The 16,914-nt window shown below is 46.0% G+C and overlaps 1 long non-coding RNA gene across 1 annotated transcript in view; it reads left to right on the top strand.

The window, feature by feature from the left end:
• B930018H19Rik (RIKEN cDNA B930018H19 gene) overlaps positions 1 to 15,403 on the top strand; it is a 50,897-nt gene extending 35,494 nt beyond the window's left edge. The window contains exons 3-5 of the long non-coding RNA NR_040706.1: positions 8,374 to 8,832; positions 12,889 to 13,065; positions 14,238 to 15,403. This is a non-coding gene — a long non-coding RNA (RIKEN cDNA B930018H19 gene). The remainder of the gene's footprint in view (positions 1 to 8,373; positions 8,833 to 12,888; positions 13,066 to 14,237) is intronic.
• The last annotated feature ends 1,511 nt before the right edge of the window (positions 15,404 to 16,914 follow it).

Below are 16,914 nucleotides of genomic sequence, written 5' to 3'. Positions count from 1 at the left end.
CTTAGACAAGCTTGGCCACTCCTCCCCTGAGGAGCAGTCTCCTCAGTTGGCTCCAGACACAGTAGCTCGTCTTGCCTCTGCCTTTCTCTCTATCACAGAGTCAATTCTTTCCAGCCTCTTCTCGCTTGCAGGTGTTTCCTTTTCTCTCTGCTGGCTTCCTTCTGGTTATGTTTTTTAATCTTCCTTTTCTTCCTCCCTTGGTAACATCACTGAGTTCAAAGCTTTAACTCACATCTATACAGTAAAGGCTTCCACGTGTAACACTATCCCTCTAGGGGAGTCTCATTCTAGGACCCTAAACTCCAAGAGTCTTCTTGACTTTTCTACATCATCGGGGAGCATGTTCCCAGCTGGAGCTCTCGCCGACCCTTCTCCCTAAGCCAGTGCTCTTCAAGCATCATGATTTTAATTGGCCACAACATTAAATTTCCACTGGCTTGAGTCACAAGTTGTGAAATCTTCACTCAAATAACTTCCCATGGTGCCTACCTCTACCACACTACTTAACATCATATGCACGCCGATCCATGGCACCCTCCTTTCTTATGCGATTTGTTCCCATAGTTCTACCCTCCTTTTACTGTTTTATGTAGTCTTTTATTAAATCAATGACTCATTGCTTTCCCATTTCCACTCTCGACTTTGCCTAGATTGATTAGAGCCCCCACAAGGACAGGAATTTTGGTTACTGTTTTCCACGCTCCTCGAATAATGTTTGGCATAAAGTGAACACCCAGTGCATCACTGTTTAATAAATGAAACAATGAAGCATTGGAGCCACAGTAGCCCAAGCTGGTGGGGCAGAGAACAAAGTAACTTTACATGGTCATCACTGTCATCTGTTGATAATGAACAGAGTAACATGACGTTATCCGAAATAATGTCCCAAACCGAGAGTATTAATGTGATGCCTGTGAGTGGAAGAGCTTATGTGATTTCCAAAGTGGGATGAATTTAACTGCAAGATCAGTAGTAAGGGATGGGCTCAGCTCCCTTACTTTATACTCATTGAAAGTATCAAATCATATTGTCACAGAGCCTTATAATACTGCAGACATTGATGTGATTATTGCTTATGCCCCTTAGGGTGCTGAGCCACTATGTTACCATGTGTAGGATTATGGCTCTGCCAAATGCTTAGAGCAATCTCTAATGGCCACACCCCCCATCCTGTCCTCTTATATAGTAGAATAGATGATGTTATGATAGTGTCTGAACAGCAAGTACAGACTGGCTAGCTCTTGTGGGCTAGTGAAGATCAACAGAGTGGAGCCACCTTGCTCCTTCCCCTGCCAGTGTTCTGATGGCAGCTTGGAGCTGACAAACTACCCTTTTGCAGTCTGAACACTTAGTTTGGAAACACTTAGTTGGCTGAGGCCTGATTCCCCTGTGTGCTTGTGGCGCCCTCAACCACTTCTTTCTGGCTGTGCTGATGGATGGAAGTGATTCGCTTGAACAGGTGACCTGGCTATATGAAGTCCCAGAATTGTCTAGCTTAGATTACAGTGAATCCCTAGATAGACTCCGGGTTTTACATTAGGTTGGTGCCCTGCAGGGGGAGTTGAGAAAGGCTCTCAGGAATTTAAGAGATTTGATGGAAAGAATGAGTTGTTCACAGAGTAAAAAGTGATGTTGTTATAGCTAACTGTGAGCAGGTATTAATTGCATTCAGGGCTGCAGGAGCCAAGGAGAGAGGGATGCGGTGGCATCTCCAGCTGGGGTTTACAATCAGCATAGTTAAATAAACAACTACCATTTGCAAATTACCAAGTCTTGAGTATTCAGTTACAGCAACAGAAAATGAAGTGTTCACATCCAAGTCTATCTCAATGCCTCTGCCTCTTATCCAGCCCTCCCCTTCACATCATCCAGCCAGAAACCATGTCCATCCTTTCAGACCTCTCACCTCCTCATATCACCCCAGCAACCTGCATCACACAAATATTGCACACGCTGCTATGTACTTATTTGCTACATATATTTTTCCTATACTCGACACAGAGACTAGCTATCCTTCAAAGCTTCTATTTGGTAGACAACTGGGACTCACTCTTCCAGTGAGAGAAGAACTGGGCAAGCTGCTTTCATGATATTTTGTTAGACTAAAAATATTTGCCCATAGGGGCTCATCAGGGTCATACACTTCTGTGGGGATGGTCCTGCCATTGGGGGTACCCGCCTAGGGCACTGTGCTCTTCCTGTCCATGTGTATCATTTGTGAGTTCACCGGAAAAAGCAGTAGTAATTGGTAACATTTATAGCAGCACAGTGGAGAAGCTCCACTCTCCCACTTCTCAGCTTGTCACCATCGGCTTTCTAATTTATAAAATTGGAATCAGGATATTATCTAAAGTAGAACAGAGGAAGTATGCAGATTATTATAATTATGTAAAATGCCCGGAAACCAAACTTCGAGCACTATAGATTTTTATCAGACAGGGCCTGATTTCACAAGTTTTTTTTTTTTTTTTAACTGAATTAACAAATTATCGTGTGTCTTTGAGTCAGGGAAGTGAAGTAAATGGATTGCGCGAATATTATTATATACTAAATTGGGTCCCCTTCCCCCACTTTGTATGCTGAAGCCCTAACCCCCATTACTCAATATTTGGCTATAGTATCTTTATAAAGGACATTTCAATGAAATGAGTTTGTAGAGTTGGGCCTTGATCCCGTGTAACGAGTGTCTTTGTGAGAAGAGAAAATTAGGGCTCAGATTCACATAAGGGAGATCGTGTGAAGAGGAAGAGAAGGCAGCTGTCAGTAAGCTGTGGAGAGAGGCCTTAGAAAATACCAATCCTGCTTGTATTTTCACTTTTATGTATTTTGTGCTTATAATTTCATTTCTAGAAGTCTGAGGGAATACTCTTGTTGTTGTCTATGCCTCCCAGCCCCACAATTCTTCCTTATGTCAGCCCTAGAAATGAATACAGATATCTTATTAAAACTGTCTAGGACCACAGGGCAATGTGTGGGGTGACCCTGTACCAGAAGAGAACCCTCCAGTCCAACCTCAACTGGGTCCTTGTGTGCAATGATGTCATACTAGGTTAGTCCCTCCTTTCCACTTGAGTCCTCAAACCATTCATACAGAAGTCAATTGTTCTCTTGGGACACATGGGCTTTATGTGAACTACTACCACAAACACTTGACATCTTATTTAAAATTTTTCTATGTATGAGGGCATCAGGGAAGGGTGTGAGGAACTCCTAAGTATTTACATACCATTAGCAGAGCGGTGACCTTAGCCCTAGTACACCCTTCGCTCAGCTCAACTTCAGTAAAACTGACATTGAGTACTTGACATTAAGAGGATCTCTAAGGTCAGGTTGTCTGCATTCATTAGGTCGGCCAATGGGCCCAACACCCCCTCCCATGCTCTTTCTTTCTTTCTTTCTTTCTTTCTTTCTTTCTTTCTTTCTTTCTTTCTTTCTTTCTTTCTTTCTTTCTTTCTTTCTTTCTTTCTTCCTTCCTTCCTTCCTTCCTTCCTTCCTTCCTTCCTTCCTTTCTTTCTTTCCTGTTTTTTTTTTCTAGAGTGGTTTGACATTTGTGCATAGTATTAAGAAAGATCACAGAGACTGAGCTGCGCCTGCTGAGAGGTTCAGCTCATATTTGTTAATCTCCTGTGTGGTGCAACTCTGGCACCCAGACAAGCCCGCATTCACAGGGGAACAAAGCACTGGTTATGTGTGTTGAAATTCCTCAGAGAAAATGTCTTGCAGGCTGTTGGGGAGCGCATGAGGGCTGGAAATCCTGCAGTGGGTGTTGCTCAATGTCCTGGGAAGATGGTCTGCTGGCATCTGAAGGCTCACCCTTGAGGGGAGTTGCTGCACACTGGGGCATGAGGGGCTGGTGAAGACAGAAGGAGCATGGGCGGCTGGGTAGGTGGAAACTGGCTTGGATGCTTCCTCCACACTCCTCCCTGGTCACACTGGAGCCGGACCTAGGCTACCCACTTTAGGAGTCTTGTGAGGATATCCAGCTACAGCCAGGCTTGTCACTGTGCCCACTGTCTCACTAGCTTGGGACTAGATTTTCCTGTTTTCTGGGACGGAGTAAGCTTAGTTATCTGGGTATCCTTGGCTTTGATTTAGAGAAGTAAGAGGGTGGGGAGAGGGAGAAGAGGTTTTAGATGGGCATCAAAGGATGGGACGGTTAGGTAGGAATCGTTAGGTATAAGATTGAGCTAAATCAGCGTGGTTCTAGGTATTTTGAGATGACAATAAGTGTCTAGAACAGAGGTTCTCAACCTTCCTAAAGCTGTGGACCTTTAATACAGCTCTTCCTGCTGTGGTGAACCCCCAACTATAGCATTATTTCATTCCTACGTCATAACTGTAATCTTGCTACTGTTATACATTATAATGTAAATATCTGCTATGCAGGATATCAGATATGTGACACCCCCTAAAAGTCTTGCTATCCACAGGTTGAGAGCCTACTGGGCTAGAGGAAGATAGAAGATGAGTTGGATGTGGGGGGAGCACAAGGAAAGTCCACTCGGAAGGCATGAGGAATGGGTTAGAATGGTGGTTCTCACTATGCCTCTGGACCAGCTAGAACAGAATCTCCACAGATAAGAACTCGAGCTTTCACATTTGGGGCACACACAAGGATTTGTCAGACGCCATGCCAGATTCGTGCACAACTTGGTGTTTTGCTCCTGTTGCTTTGAACTGTTAAAAGCCAGGTCAGTGAAACCTTCTCCTCCTGAGCAGACGCCACTCCATCCACAGCAGTGGGCAGACACCACTCCATCCACAGCAGTGGGCAGACACCACTCCATCCACAGCAGTGGGCAGACACCACTCCATCCACAGCAGTGGGCAGACACCACTCCATCCACAGCAGTGAGCAGACACCACACTCTATCCACAGCAGTGGGCAGACACCACTCCATCCACAGCAGTGAGCAGTCGCCACACTCCATCCACAGCAGTGGGCAGACACCACTCCATCCACAGCAGTGAGCAGTCGCCACACTCCATCCACAGCAGTGGGCAGACACCACTCCATCCACAGCAGTGAGCAGTCGCCACACTCCATCCACAGCAGTGGGCAGACACCACTCCATCCACAGCAGTGAGCAGTTGCCACACTCTGTCCACAGCAGTGAGCAGTCGCCACACTCCATCCACAGCAGTAGGCAGACACCACACTCTATCCACAGCAGTGGGCAGACACCACACTCTATCCACAGCAGTGAGCAGTCGCCACACTCCATCCACAGCAGTGGGCAGACACCACTCCATCCACAGCAGTGAGCAGTTGCCACACTCTGTCCATAGCAGTGAGCAGTCGCCACACTCTGTCCACAGCAGTGGGCAGACACCACACTCCATCCACAACAGTGAGCAGACGCCACACTCTGTCCACAGCAGTTCAATTTAGACCTGATTAGGAGGCTTGAGCAGCCCTTGGGGTGCAGCAGGTCTGCTGTCCTTTATATCCATCAAAGGCTATCTGGTTCCACCTAAGGATTGGCCAATTCATAGGGCATTTCACAATTCCAATGCTTCTTTCAGACTCTTTCTCCACACAATATGCCCTTAAAGAACTTACTCCAAGTCAAAGCAAGGCCTTAGTGTGGAACCCAACAAACACTATCTGAGTGAAAAATGATTCAAAGAAACAAGACTACCCCCACCCACTCCTCATTTGGTAGACCTGAGTTTGGTTGAATTAAATCCATAGTTACCTCATACAACTACAAACTTAAATTATAAATCATAAGCCCCACACAAATGACCCAACACATCATTTCTGACAGTGGCTTGTTCCAGGGAGTCGAACATAGCCACAGCCTACAGAGTAGTCCTTAGGTTGGGACACAGAACAGGTAAATTCAGCTCACTTAACTCTTTATCTTTTACAGTGGATCAGAACCCAGGTGGCTGGCTTCTGAGGGCTTTCTGACAGGAATCCAGTAGAGTTGGTTTCAAGGTTCACACTAATCGCTGCAACCTTATGCAGGAGGTGTGATCCACATGAAATCCACAACTAAGGGCAGCAAATCTGAGGTTACCAACCTTGTGAAGGTTATGGGCTATTCTGTAGATCCATTCATTGTTTAGCCAGCTCTTGACATTTACTCTGTGAGTATGTTTGGTATTCACTTGGAGAGGCAGGGGAGTAGCCAGTAATGTAGACTTCTGTTGTTAGTAATTACAATTTAACTATCTAGTAGCACTTGGCTCTTAGAAATGGTTACTGCTAAATTTCTTTCCACCTAATGAAATCAATCGTCTGTCGGTTACCTAGTTTGTCACTACAGATGGTTCAGTACACATACTCTATATTGACATATGAGTATGTGATACAATGGCAGTGCCTGGGCTTCTCTCTGTAAATGAATCCCTTTGCCAAACACAGTTCAGACTTGCTCACTACTGACAGGAGTGGAACAGGTAACGGGGGATGTTTTCCCAGCTTGAGAGCATGTCTTGGAGTTTAGTGGATTAGTGCAGCAGTGTGGGAAGCAGGAGGTGGAGGCCAGTGTCTCCTACCAGACTGTATGCCACTTCTGGGCAATAATGTTGGCCTGATCTGAAGGAGGAGGTGGGGTGATTAGAGGCTTGAGATTCTTGGTTAAACTGAAGACTTTATTTGGGCACCAGAAACCTTAACAAGAAATCTCACACCTTGAGCCACAAACTTCCCTTAAAGTATGCTTTACCCCAGTTAGACACACATACACAAATTCTGTTTGGGGTTATGGTTGAAGACGTGAACAGAGACGTGATGCCGTTATTTAATGTGAACGCTGAAGACCTGCAGCAGATGTAAGTTCCAAGTCTTGTTATAATTTTTTAAGATTGTGAAATTATCAAAATGCATGTGAATCAAGTTTTAATACACTGTCTGGGTGGGTGAGGCTGTCCATTGCACCATTTCTTTCTTTGAGTTCTCAGGCATGTTTCAGACAGTGTAAGAACTCTGTAACATTTAACATTGAATAAACAGTAAACCTATGGGGGTGGGGAACGCAAGCTTTTAGCCCCACCTCCAAGCCAATTACTGCATCAGAAACTCTGAACATGGAACCCAGTAGTCTGTACTCAAACATGGCCTCCCAATGGCTGATTCAGATAAAGACAGAAATTTGAGAAGCTTGAGTTAAAATTCCGAAAGAGGCACCAAGGATCTGCAGAATCCAGAACGTTGTTAGGAGAGGGAGGAGATGACTTTGGATGCACAGTAGGGCACAGGGAAAAGACTAAAAAAACCCAGACGGAAATTCAACTCCTAAATAAAGGAGGAGGTTCTACTCCATATAAAGTCCACACAAAGTCTTAACTAGAGTCAAGATCTTGGCAGTTCAAAGCAGCTAGGATTCCTCAGGACACCTGCCCATCCCCCAGAGAATTTAAGGAGAGTCTTAGCCAGTAAAAGACATGGAAAAGCACCAATGTGACTGACCCTTAGAGATCGGACAAAGGGAAATCCTTCTCAGATCCACCTGCCAGTCCTGGTGTGGTTCATTTGTTCATATTTTACTTCATTCTAGTAGATGGGTCTGTCTGCTGACCCTCAGATGGTTTGATTATGTTCTAACCAGTTAATGTACCCTTAATTGGAATGAGGGGTCATTGCAAATATAGTTGAGAGCAATACCAGATGAGGTCATTCTGGATTATTCAGGTGAATCCTACATAAAATGACAATCATCCTTTTAAGACAGAAGGCAGAGGCAGGGGCAGAGAGGCAGAGAGGCAGAGAGGCAGAGAGGCAGAGGCAGAAAGTTACATGGCCACAGTCCACAGAGAACGCAGAACCACCCAAAACTGGAAGAGGCGAGGAAGGAGTCTTCCTTTGAAACTTCAGGGAAGACATGGCCCTGCTGCCTTCTTTGAGCTCGGATTTTTGACCTCTAGAACTAGGAAAGAATAAATTTCCATTGCTTGAAGCCACCGAGTTCGAGGCCATTTGTTATGGACACTCTAGGAAAACGAAAGGACAAGGGATGTGGAACTCAGCTGCCCAAAGTCTTCAACTGTTTGAAATTTATTTCTTGGATGAATAACAAACTCTGAGTCACAAGAGGCCCCATCTGGGCTTGAATCACTTATGCCTTTATCTGTCTCCTGTGAGCATCTCTGTCTGGTCCTCGGGATGAGATGATTTCCCCCAAGTTATCCTCATCTTTACCCTCTTAGGGTTCTGATAAAGATGAGGATGGTAGGCTATTAGTCCAAATCTTTGGGGGCATCTTTGGAGATGATGCAATCTACCATCCTTTAAGTGGTACATCCTTTAAACATTTACCTCAGATGATGGAGACAATTTCATTCTGAGGTGCATGAGGTACAACATGATGCTGTCTTCAGAGCTGTGTATTCAAGTGGATTTTTTTTTCTTTTTCTTTTAAACAGAGAAATTAAAATCACGGCATGGTGGCTGGTTTTCCTTTTCTCATTCTTCACAGACAGTGGGAGGATATGACTCTGGAAAATTAACATCAAGTGCTTGTGAGGAAGACGGGCCTTCCCACGAAGAGCTGAATACCCACCCCATGCCTGCAGTTGGGGATGTTTTATCATTGGGTCACAACTACCAGCGTGTGAGGCGCGGATGATATGGAATCACTTCAAGTTTTGTATTAGGAACAAAACAAAGCAACACAACCCTTGAAGCTGGCCTGTCCCCAGGGATACATATTCTTCAAAGAAATCCCCAATACCAACCACTGTAGCAAGAAGTCTATGTTACATGGATGGGTACTATGTCTGTCCAAGGGGATTCATTGCTAGAGAATCAGCAAACATTCAGTTAACAGTAACCATGCTGCTGCTACTTCTAATAAGATCCCATGTGTTTCTCCCTGCCCCCAGGTAAGCCTCCATCTTCCACTGCCAAGTGCTAGCTGGTATGGGGGGGGTCCCACCAGTCAGTGTTCCCTATCAGTTCTTCCGACCTGTCTAGTGTCAGAGGGACTGGTAGTGTCATAAGTGTGTTATATGTGTGGAGTTCATCTTTCTGTGAGTGTGATGGGCATCTAAGGTGACCAGCTTATAGAGAGAGGGTTCGGAATGTTCACCTCACAGCTGAGACATGGAGAAGGAGAGAGCTGAACACCCCATTGTCCTCTTCTACAACTCTCTCTTAACAACTTAAAGATCTCCCGCTGGCCTTCACCAGCTTCCAGTAGTGCCCAGCTGATGACTAGGCCTTCAACACATGGACCTCAAGGGACACTGAAGATCCAAACTGCAGCAGTATGTAAGTGCCCCTTTTGGCTTTGTAGCTGGCGTGAGGAGAGGTGTTGATTCCAGCTAGGGCAAGGTCCAAGTATATGAGAGAGAGTTTGTTTTTGTTAGCCTCTGTCTACCTCCCATCCCCAGAAACCCACTTCCCATCCGCTTCTGCCTCCCTTAGGACACTTAGACTTCACCCTTCCGTCTTCTTGCCCACCTTCTCTACATGTTCTCGGCTGTTCTCTGACTCAGTGCTTTAAAGTTTGAATCTGTTGAAGAACAACGGTTCTGTCTGCAAATCTTATACCCTATTATTTCCGAGGAAGCTTTCTGAAGTTCAGGGCCTTCTTGGATGTTCCAAGAGCAAATCAAACCCTGGCAACTTAAGACCTGTGGTGAAGCAGGATGGTGGAGGAAAGGTCCCCTAGAGTCCATCACATCATAGATGTGGTGATGATGTCTGTCTCCATGATCCATACCTGTGGACTCAGTAGACTTGGACCAGATAGACAACAAATGGGTATCTTTAGATGATGGGTTTCAGCTTTACTACAGAGCCAGTGCTGGAAAATAAATGTTTGCAGGGCTCCTTATGTAGGACTCCTCTTGGGAGAGGTTCATAGGGTGGTAGGTGGGGCGAGCTGACAAAATCAGGGTCTCTTCTGTGGCTAGCATGACCATGGGACACGAACCATCTATGCAATTCTGGTCTTTTTCTTAAATCTTCTTAGTTTCTTTTGTCCTAAAGTATTGTATGAACCAGGTGGTTAGTATGAATCAGGCCAGTGTGTAGCCACAGAAACCCTCCAGTCTCAGAGGAAGAAAAGTCCAACTGCTTCCATCATGTCAGACCTTGTAAATCAGACACTCCTCGTCTTCACTAAGCACTGGTGGTCTCTAAGGGATCTGGCCAATATGAGAACCAGATGCGGACGGTATCTCTGGTGTCCTCTACCCCTCTTTCAGTGACATTATCCAGGACAACTTGGTCAACGGGACCAAGAGGAGCCCATTTCAAATCTTGGTCTGTCCTTTGCCAGTCATGGGTCCTTGGTAAGATGTCTCTTTCTACTTTATTTTTTTCACTTGTGCTTTAGACAGAATAAATATGCCCACCATGTATGTCTGACTCTGTTGTTGTGTCTGTGTCCTGATAGCAGACTAGGACCCCCTTGTCTTCTCCTTAGCACAGAATACAGAGCAGACCAGCAGCAGATCCTGGCCTTATGAGCTCATTTCTGCTGCTGTCTGTCACTGTGCTGGAATGTCACAGGGCTCTGCTGAGACATAAATGCTGGTCTATGATGAAGAACCACTTTTTCTCTCTCCCCTTTCCTGGGGACATATGTCTGTAGTGAGAACATAGGTCAGAGCAAGGGCAGAGGTTCTTCACTGTCTCCCAGGCCAGCAGGATTCTTGGCAATGCAGGTGGGAGGATCTGTCATCAAGATAACATTCTCCTTGCTACAGGGCACTGGCCAGTAGGGGTAGCAAAAACAGGAACATTGTCCAAGAGTGTGGGTCACTTCTCACTTATTCAGTATTGTGCCTTATAGAGAGTGTGGTCAGGTGACCTGGAGGTTGACCAAACTGCTAATGGGCAAGGGGCTAGACTCCATGAGTTGAGAATCAGCATGGGCACACCCAGCCTCTCCTCTCAAGGACATTGCCCTGGTACCAGTCCTGCTTCTAGATTTCTTTGACTGAGATTCAGAACATCTCCATACTGTAACAGCAAAAATGTCAGTCCTAAAAGAAAACTGGATCAAAGCTGTGGCACCTTTGTTGACTCAGCCTTGACGGTCACAGAAGACCATGGCTGCCACGGTCAGAGGCCCACTGCAGAACACAAGCAGGTCTGCCTGTATCCCCATTTTCATTACTCTAATTCCACTGTGTCCCTAGGGTCAAGCATCTTACCCTTCTTGCTGGTCTCCTTATGTGAAAAAGCACTGAGAAATGGAGGGATGAAGGCCAAGGGATCTGGAACCCTTTGAATAATGTCTGCCTTACTGCTCCCTTCTTGGTATCAACCCATCTTGCCCATTCCCCATTGAGGACAGAGCATCTCTTGACGAAGGATGCTAAGTTCACTTCGTAAGGAGAGTGACTTCTGCAGCCATCCCTAGAACTCACAACCTGTTATATTATTAGAGGAACTGAGCATGTCCCTTTGGGTCCCCAGAAAAGTCCAGAGTTTTTCCTGACTGTCAAGGGACTTTACTGCTGCTTGAGATGAGTATGGGATTCAGGAAAGCCTACCTCCCCAACCCTCTCCATTTGGCCTTACAAATAAAGGAGTCCATCAGTACGAATGGTGATTTAAGGTGATCCTGCTTGGATTCTTGCTATTTTGGAGAGAAACACAGAAACTGTGAGTCCCTGGGTGTCTTTGTTAGGGTTACTCTTGGTGTGATGAAAACCATGACCAAAAAGCAAGTTGGGGAGAAAGGGATTTATTTGGCTAATGCTTCCACATTGTTGTTCATTATTGAGGGAAGTCAAGGAAGGAACTCAAATATGGCAGAATCCTGGAGGCAGGAGCTGATGCAGAAGCCATGGAGGGGTGCTGCTTACTGGCTTGCTTCCCATGGCTTGCTCAGCCTGCTTTCTTATAGAACTCAGGACCACCAGTCCAGAGATGGCACCATTAACTATGAGCTAGGTCCTTCCCCATTGATGACTAATTGAGAAAATGCCTTACAGCCGGATCTCATGGAGACGTTTCCTTAATTGAGGTTCCTTCTTCTCTCAATGACTCTGGCTCGTGTCAAGTTGCCACAAAACCAGCCAGAACAGTGGGCTTCTTGCAACTAGGAAGTAAACACGCATAACGTACTCATCATATGGTGAATGTCTGTGGTGTGATGTCTCAGAGGTAGAACAGTGCGACTTGGGAAGACACAGCTGACACTGAGGTCAGAAAACAGATGCTAGAACAGATGTAGAGTAAGCAGCCAGAGAACGGAATGGGTATTTATTGAGTTCTACCTCTGTCTATGGAGTCTATGACATGCATGCGCTATTTTATTTCATTCTCACAAAGATTAAAAAAGATAGACACTGCCCATCTCAATTCAGAAAGGGAGATACTGAGACAGAGGCTAGCCAACCTGCTCACATTGAGTAGCCAGCGAGTGATGTCTGTCTGTCTGTCTGTCTGTCTGATGCCAGTAGCTCATTCCACAGCATTTTCTCTAACTGGGAGAGGTGCTGAGGAAGAGACAAGAGGTACTTCCCAGAAGGTGTAGCAGGAAAGAAGTTAGTCACATGGAAAGGGCTCCAGTGGGTTTCTTTCCTCGGTGTATATCTTAGTGAATGTTCATGTTTAAGATAGATCATGGCCACTGGCTGCTTAGTGCTCAGGATACAAAGGGATCGGAATAAGAGGTGATCCTACAGAGGAAATATGGACTTGGATAGGTTTGCTTGTGACCAGTGGGAAGCAAGGATAGTCTGTCTTTCTGCAAACTGATGGTTGCCTGCACCGGCGTAGGAGCCACACAACAGTAGTAGATATTTCTTTTTCTTATTCTCAGTATAGAAATTTCCTGGCCAACATGATCCTTTTTATTTGCAGAAAGTTGGATCCAGGGTATCAGGAACAGAAACTGGAGGTAGAAGCGTGACTTATGGAGCTGTCTCTGCTAGTTGGTATTAACCCTGTTTTCTCATCTCGAACATTCTTTCCAGCCCTGGAGTGTGTAGATTTTTCCTAGCATTGCAGAATTTGACTCAATGCTGTTCAATTATTTGCCCTGTTGAAGAAAATCCCTGGTCCCTCCATTTCAAAGTACAAATTTTGTTCCATGAAGAAGCCTAGCAAATACAAGACTGGAGAGCTGCCACACCGCTCAACCTTCTATCTTGGTAAGCGGGTGTAGCCTCGGGTGATGTGCTCTCTCGTGGGGCAGGTCATACTAGATCCCTGGCAGCCTGTGAATCTCTCCTGTAACCATGACTCCTAAGCCACCTTTGTGTGATTTCTGCAGCCAAGTCATCCTACAGGGCAACGCTCAAACATTCTGCCTTCAGTTTGCCCTTTGTCCTAGCCCTCGGAGCCACCGTGGGAACACACCTGATGAATCATGGAACTGAGCCTACTAGGGAGCTGTGGGTAACAGGAGGCCCTAACAGGGACTTAGGGAGTGTCTGGGTACCCAGTGGACTCAGGGTTCAGCCAGGTTGTGGTAGCCCTCCCGGGCTTGGCTCTTCTCACACTGTTCATGACACTGTCTATTTCTCCTCACAGACCCCATTACCTTCTAATGCCCTCATCCGGTCCCAGGGCTGGGCCTTTCTTCCTAGATATTTGGCTTGGAGCTCCATCATTCTTGCTATGAGTTCCTTCTCTATTGCTCACTCTCATCTCAGACAATCTTGCAGGGGTGGAGGTGTGGAGGTGAGAGGAGCCGGGCCATAGCAAACTGTAGATGAGTCACCTCCCCAGGTTGATGTGGGGAGAAAAAGAATGGGTGGATGTGCTAGGAGGAAAAAATGACACTCAAATGAAGAGTACATCTGAATCAAACATTAGTCACTGGACCCAGGGGAGAAAGATGCCCTCTCCAGGAGGGGCTGTGTGTGTATAGGGCTGTGGGTGGGGATTTTGTTATGGAAAACAGACCAGACAGCATTAAGACCTACCACCCAATGTAACCATTTATTAAGTGTAGTTTAAGAGTGAACTGTAGGTCATTTAGATTCACGAATCAACATTCATTACAGATACCTATCAAATGGAGACTCTGTGTTAAATACAAGTAAAGGAGGCTGCACTAGATTTCATGCTCAAAGAAGGAGCCGAGCCTCTGAAACTTCTGTTGAAATATAGTTTTGGTTCCCTGATATCTAAAATGGCTAAGGCCAACCTGAGGTTAGAATGACACTAGTTTATTAATATAGACCTCCAAGACATGTCAACTTACCATCTGGGGACAGTGGGCCATGGCCCTATAGATGGAGGTCACAGTCACTCTAAGAAAGTTGAGATGGTTTAGAGTGAGTCTCTTTCACAGAAATTCATGCTTTTTGTTTTGCAGGACAGAGGTGGTACCTCACCCTCTCTCCCTTCCTTCCAAGAGACTGGGTCCTTCAGTCTAGTGTTGGCCCTCAGTTCCTCCTTCACAGACGCTGCAATGAACTTGATTTAGTAAGTTACCTGGGCATCCTTTTGTTCTCCTGCAGCTGATCATTTCCTCCAACTCTACCATTCTTTTTTCAATCTTTTCTTCTACGTTCTGCTGCCATTGGCTGCTTTCGGTCCTTCACAGCATCCTCTGCAGTCTCCAGGTTGTCTATTGCATCTGGTATTCATCTTGTCCAAATGTCCCTGATTTGTGCCACCAGGAGGAGGTGATGGATTGAATCCCAAGACCCGCTGCAGCTCCTCCTTAGGGGTTTTCACATGGATAAACATGTGGTCCATGCTTTACGAACTCCTTCCTCCTCCCTTGTCACATGACTGGCCTACATTTCCCCATCCGCTGTGTATTGAGCTGGAGCAGATAACTCGAGTTCTGTGCTGAAGGATGTTCAGAAAATGACTAGTCCCTAAGGAACACCAGCTACAGGCAGACAACAGCAAAGCTGAGTTGAGCTGTCAGCATTGGAGATAAAAGTTTTGGATTCTTGAGGAGGGAAGTTGCCCACCGTGAAGTCAAACTTCTGCCTACATCAGGAGGAGATGCACATGTATATGGAAGTATTTGGCTCTATTTATAACTTTAAAAAATATCCCAGATCAAAGCCTGTATTCCATTTGGTCTCTAAGCCCTTTCATAAGTACCTCTTTCCTACTTGGCGCTACCTCGGTTCTCCTGACCTCTCTGTTAGCCCCGAGCATGCCCATTCCTGCCTTCCTGCTCATGCCTGCTGCTTCTCCTGCCCTCTGCCTTCGTTTCCTTTGCTCATCTCGATTTGCAGCTTTTCCAGGAAGACCTCTAGACACTTTTACTCCGCGCTCCTCTCTCTAGCTCAGCAACAGACTGGGTCACTCTTGAGTTGGTTTGAGCTAGTCCTTTCTGGCCTCTAAGGCAAGAAGAGTCCCCTGGGCACAGGTCCTCTGTTCTGGGTATAAAATACAGGCTGAGGATGTGTGGGTAGGTTGCCATCTCAAGCATGCGGACTCTGTTCCTCGGAATGAATCACGTGTGGTGTGTTCTCCAGTAGACAATTTGCTTGTTCAATAAAAGGCTCACTGGGTGTCTGTGTTGGTTAGATCTCTGTTACTGAGAGCAAATTGCCAGAGAGAACAATGTAAAGGGAAGATTGCTTATTTTAGCTCACAGTCCTTTGGATCCAAATGAAGCAGCACATCATGGCAGGAAGCAGAGGTAGAGAATACAGGAAGTAGGTAGGACAAGAAGTAGCCTTCAGGGGGAAACCCCTGCTAAACTTAACCAGAGCCCACCTCCTGCTGTCTACTACCTCCCAATAATACCATCATGTTAGGAGCCCATATGAGTATGTGTAAACCATTCATTATGTCAAAGCCCTTATGATTTAATTGCCATCCCAGAGCTTACCAGCTTGCAGCCAAGTCCCTGATGCGGGAGCCGGTAGGAGAGACTCTATATTCAAGCCATACCAATGCCATTGCTATAGACAACTATACTGACAGCTACAGGAACCCATTAAAATGTGACAGCCCTTTCATAAATGCTGGAATATGGAGCGCCATTGTCTGATTTGCTTCTGTCCTGACTAGTCACAGGGAGATAAGGGACAGTTTCACGTTTCCCTTAAAGCTCTATGGTAACACTGTAACTCCAACACTGAACTCCGAGACTCCATGTGGCTGGAGCCAGACCTCAAGAACAAAGGGCCTGTCATTGTTTTCCTCTTCAGCTTGGAGTCTAACAGTTCACTCTCTTGACCTTGTTACCAGAACAGTGGGCTCACAGGACAGGCTTGATGAGAAGAGAGGACACTTTCCATCATAAATAATTTCCCTGGATCGTTCTCCAGGGGGAGGATATGCAGCAGGCTGAGATAGAGGCCAAGAACATGAGAGGAGCTGTAGAGGAGACCCCCCCTCCCCTTAAAGAGATTTAGAATGTCAACCTCATTAGGGTAAGGTCTATGCTTTTTTTTTTTTTTCTGATCCCAAACATGCTGAACTATAACTGGCATACACTAGGTATGCAGGGCTAGACCGGATAGACACCTTTTGGTAATCTCCTCATATTGTTTGGAAGGTACCAAGAGTCCCTAGGAAGGGACAGACACAAGCAGGCAGAGTGGGATGGAGATCTTGTGTTAGATGTTCCCACAGTGGGGGCTGAGTGAAGGATCCTTTTGACTAGAGAGGAATAGTGTTCCCAGCCAGTCGCAAGGGGCCACTGCATGCCTGAGAGAGGCAGGTAGGCCAAGACAGCCCCAGGGTGACTGAGAGTAGCTGATCATGAGCCATGACAGCTCTTTGACACATATCAGCAAGGTTAAATAGACAGGGGGCGCCATATCCTACAGGTCCTCTAAAGGACAGAGGAGTGGGGGCTACCTCTGCACAGTCATGGACATGAACTATCTGAGTCACCCAGACAACATCTTGAAGAGCTAGAGGGAGAAAAATCTAAAGATTGTCTTGGAGGGGAAACTATAACTATCATAGGAAACATTTGGAGTAGTCAGAGACGTGGAAAATTGCTAGGAAGCGTATTTCAAATCCGTTTCTACTCTTCTAAGTTGGAGGTTGTGCAGCCGTTCACTTCACAG

This window comes from Mus musculus, chromosome 8, assembly GCF_000001635.26.
Source record: "Mus musculus strain C57BL/6J chromosome 8, GRCm38.p6 C57BL/6J".
Lineage (NCBI taxonomy): Eukaryota > Metazoa > Chordata > Mammalia > Rodentia > Muridae > Mus > Mus musculus.
The sequence above is the reverse complement of the archived record's forward strand: the minus strand, read 5'-3'. Positions and strand labels throughout refer to the sequence as shown.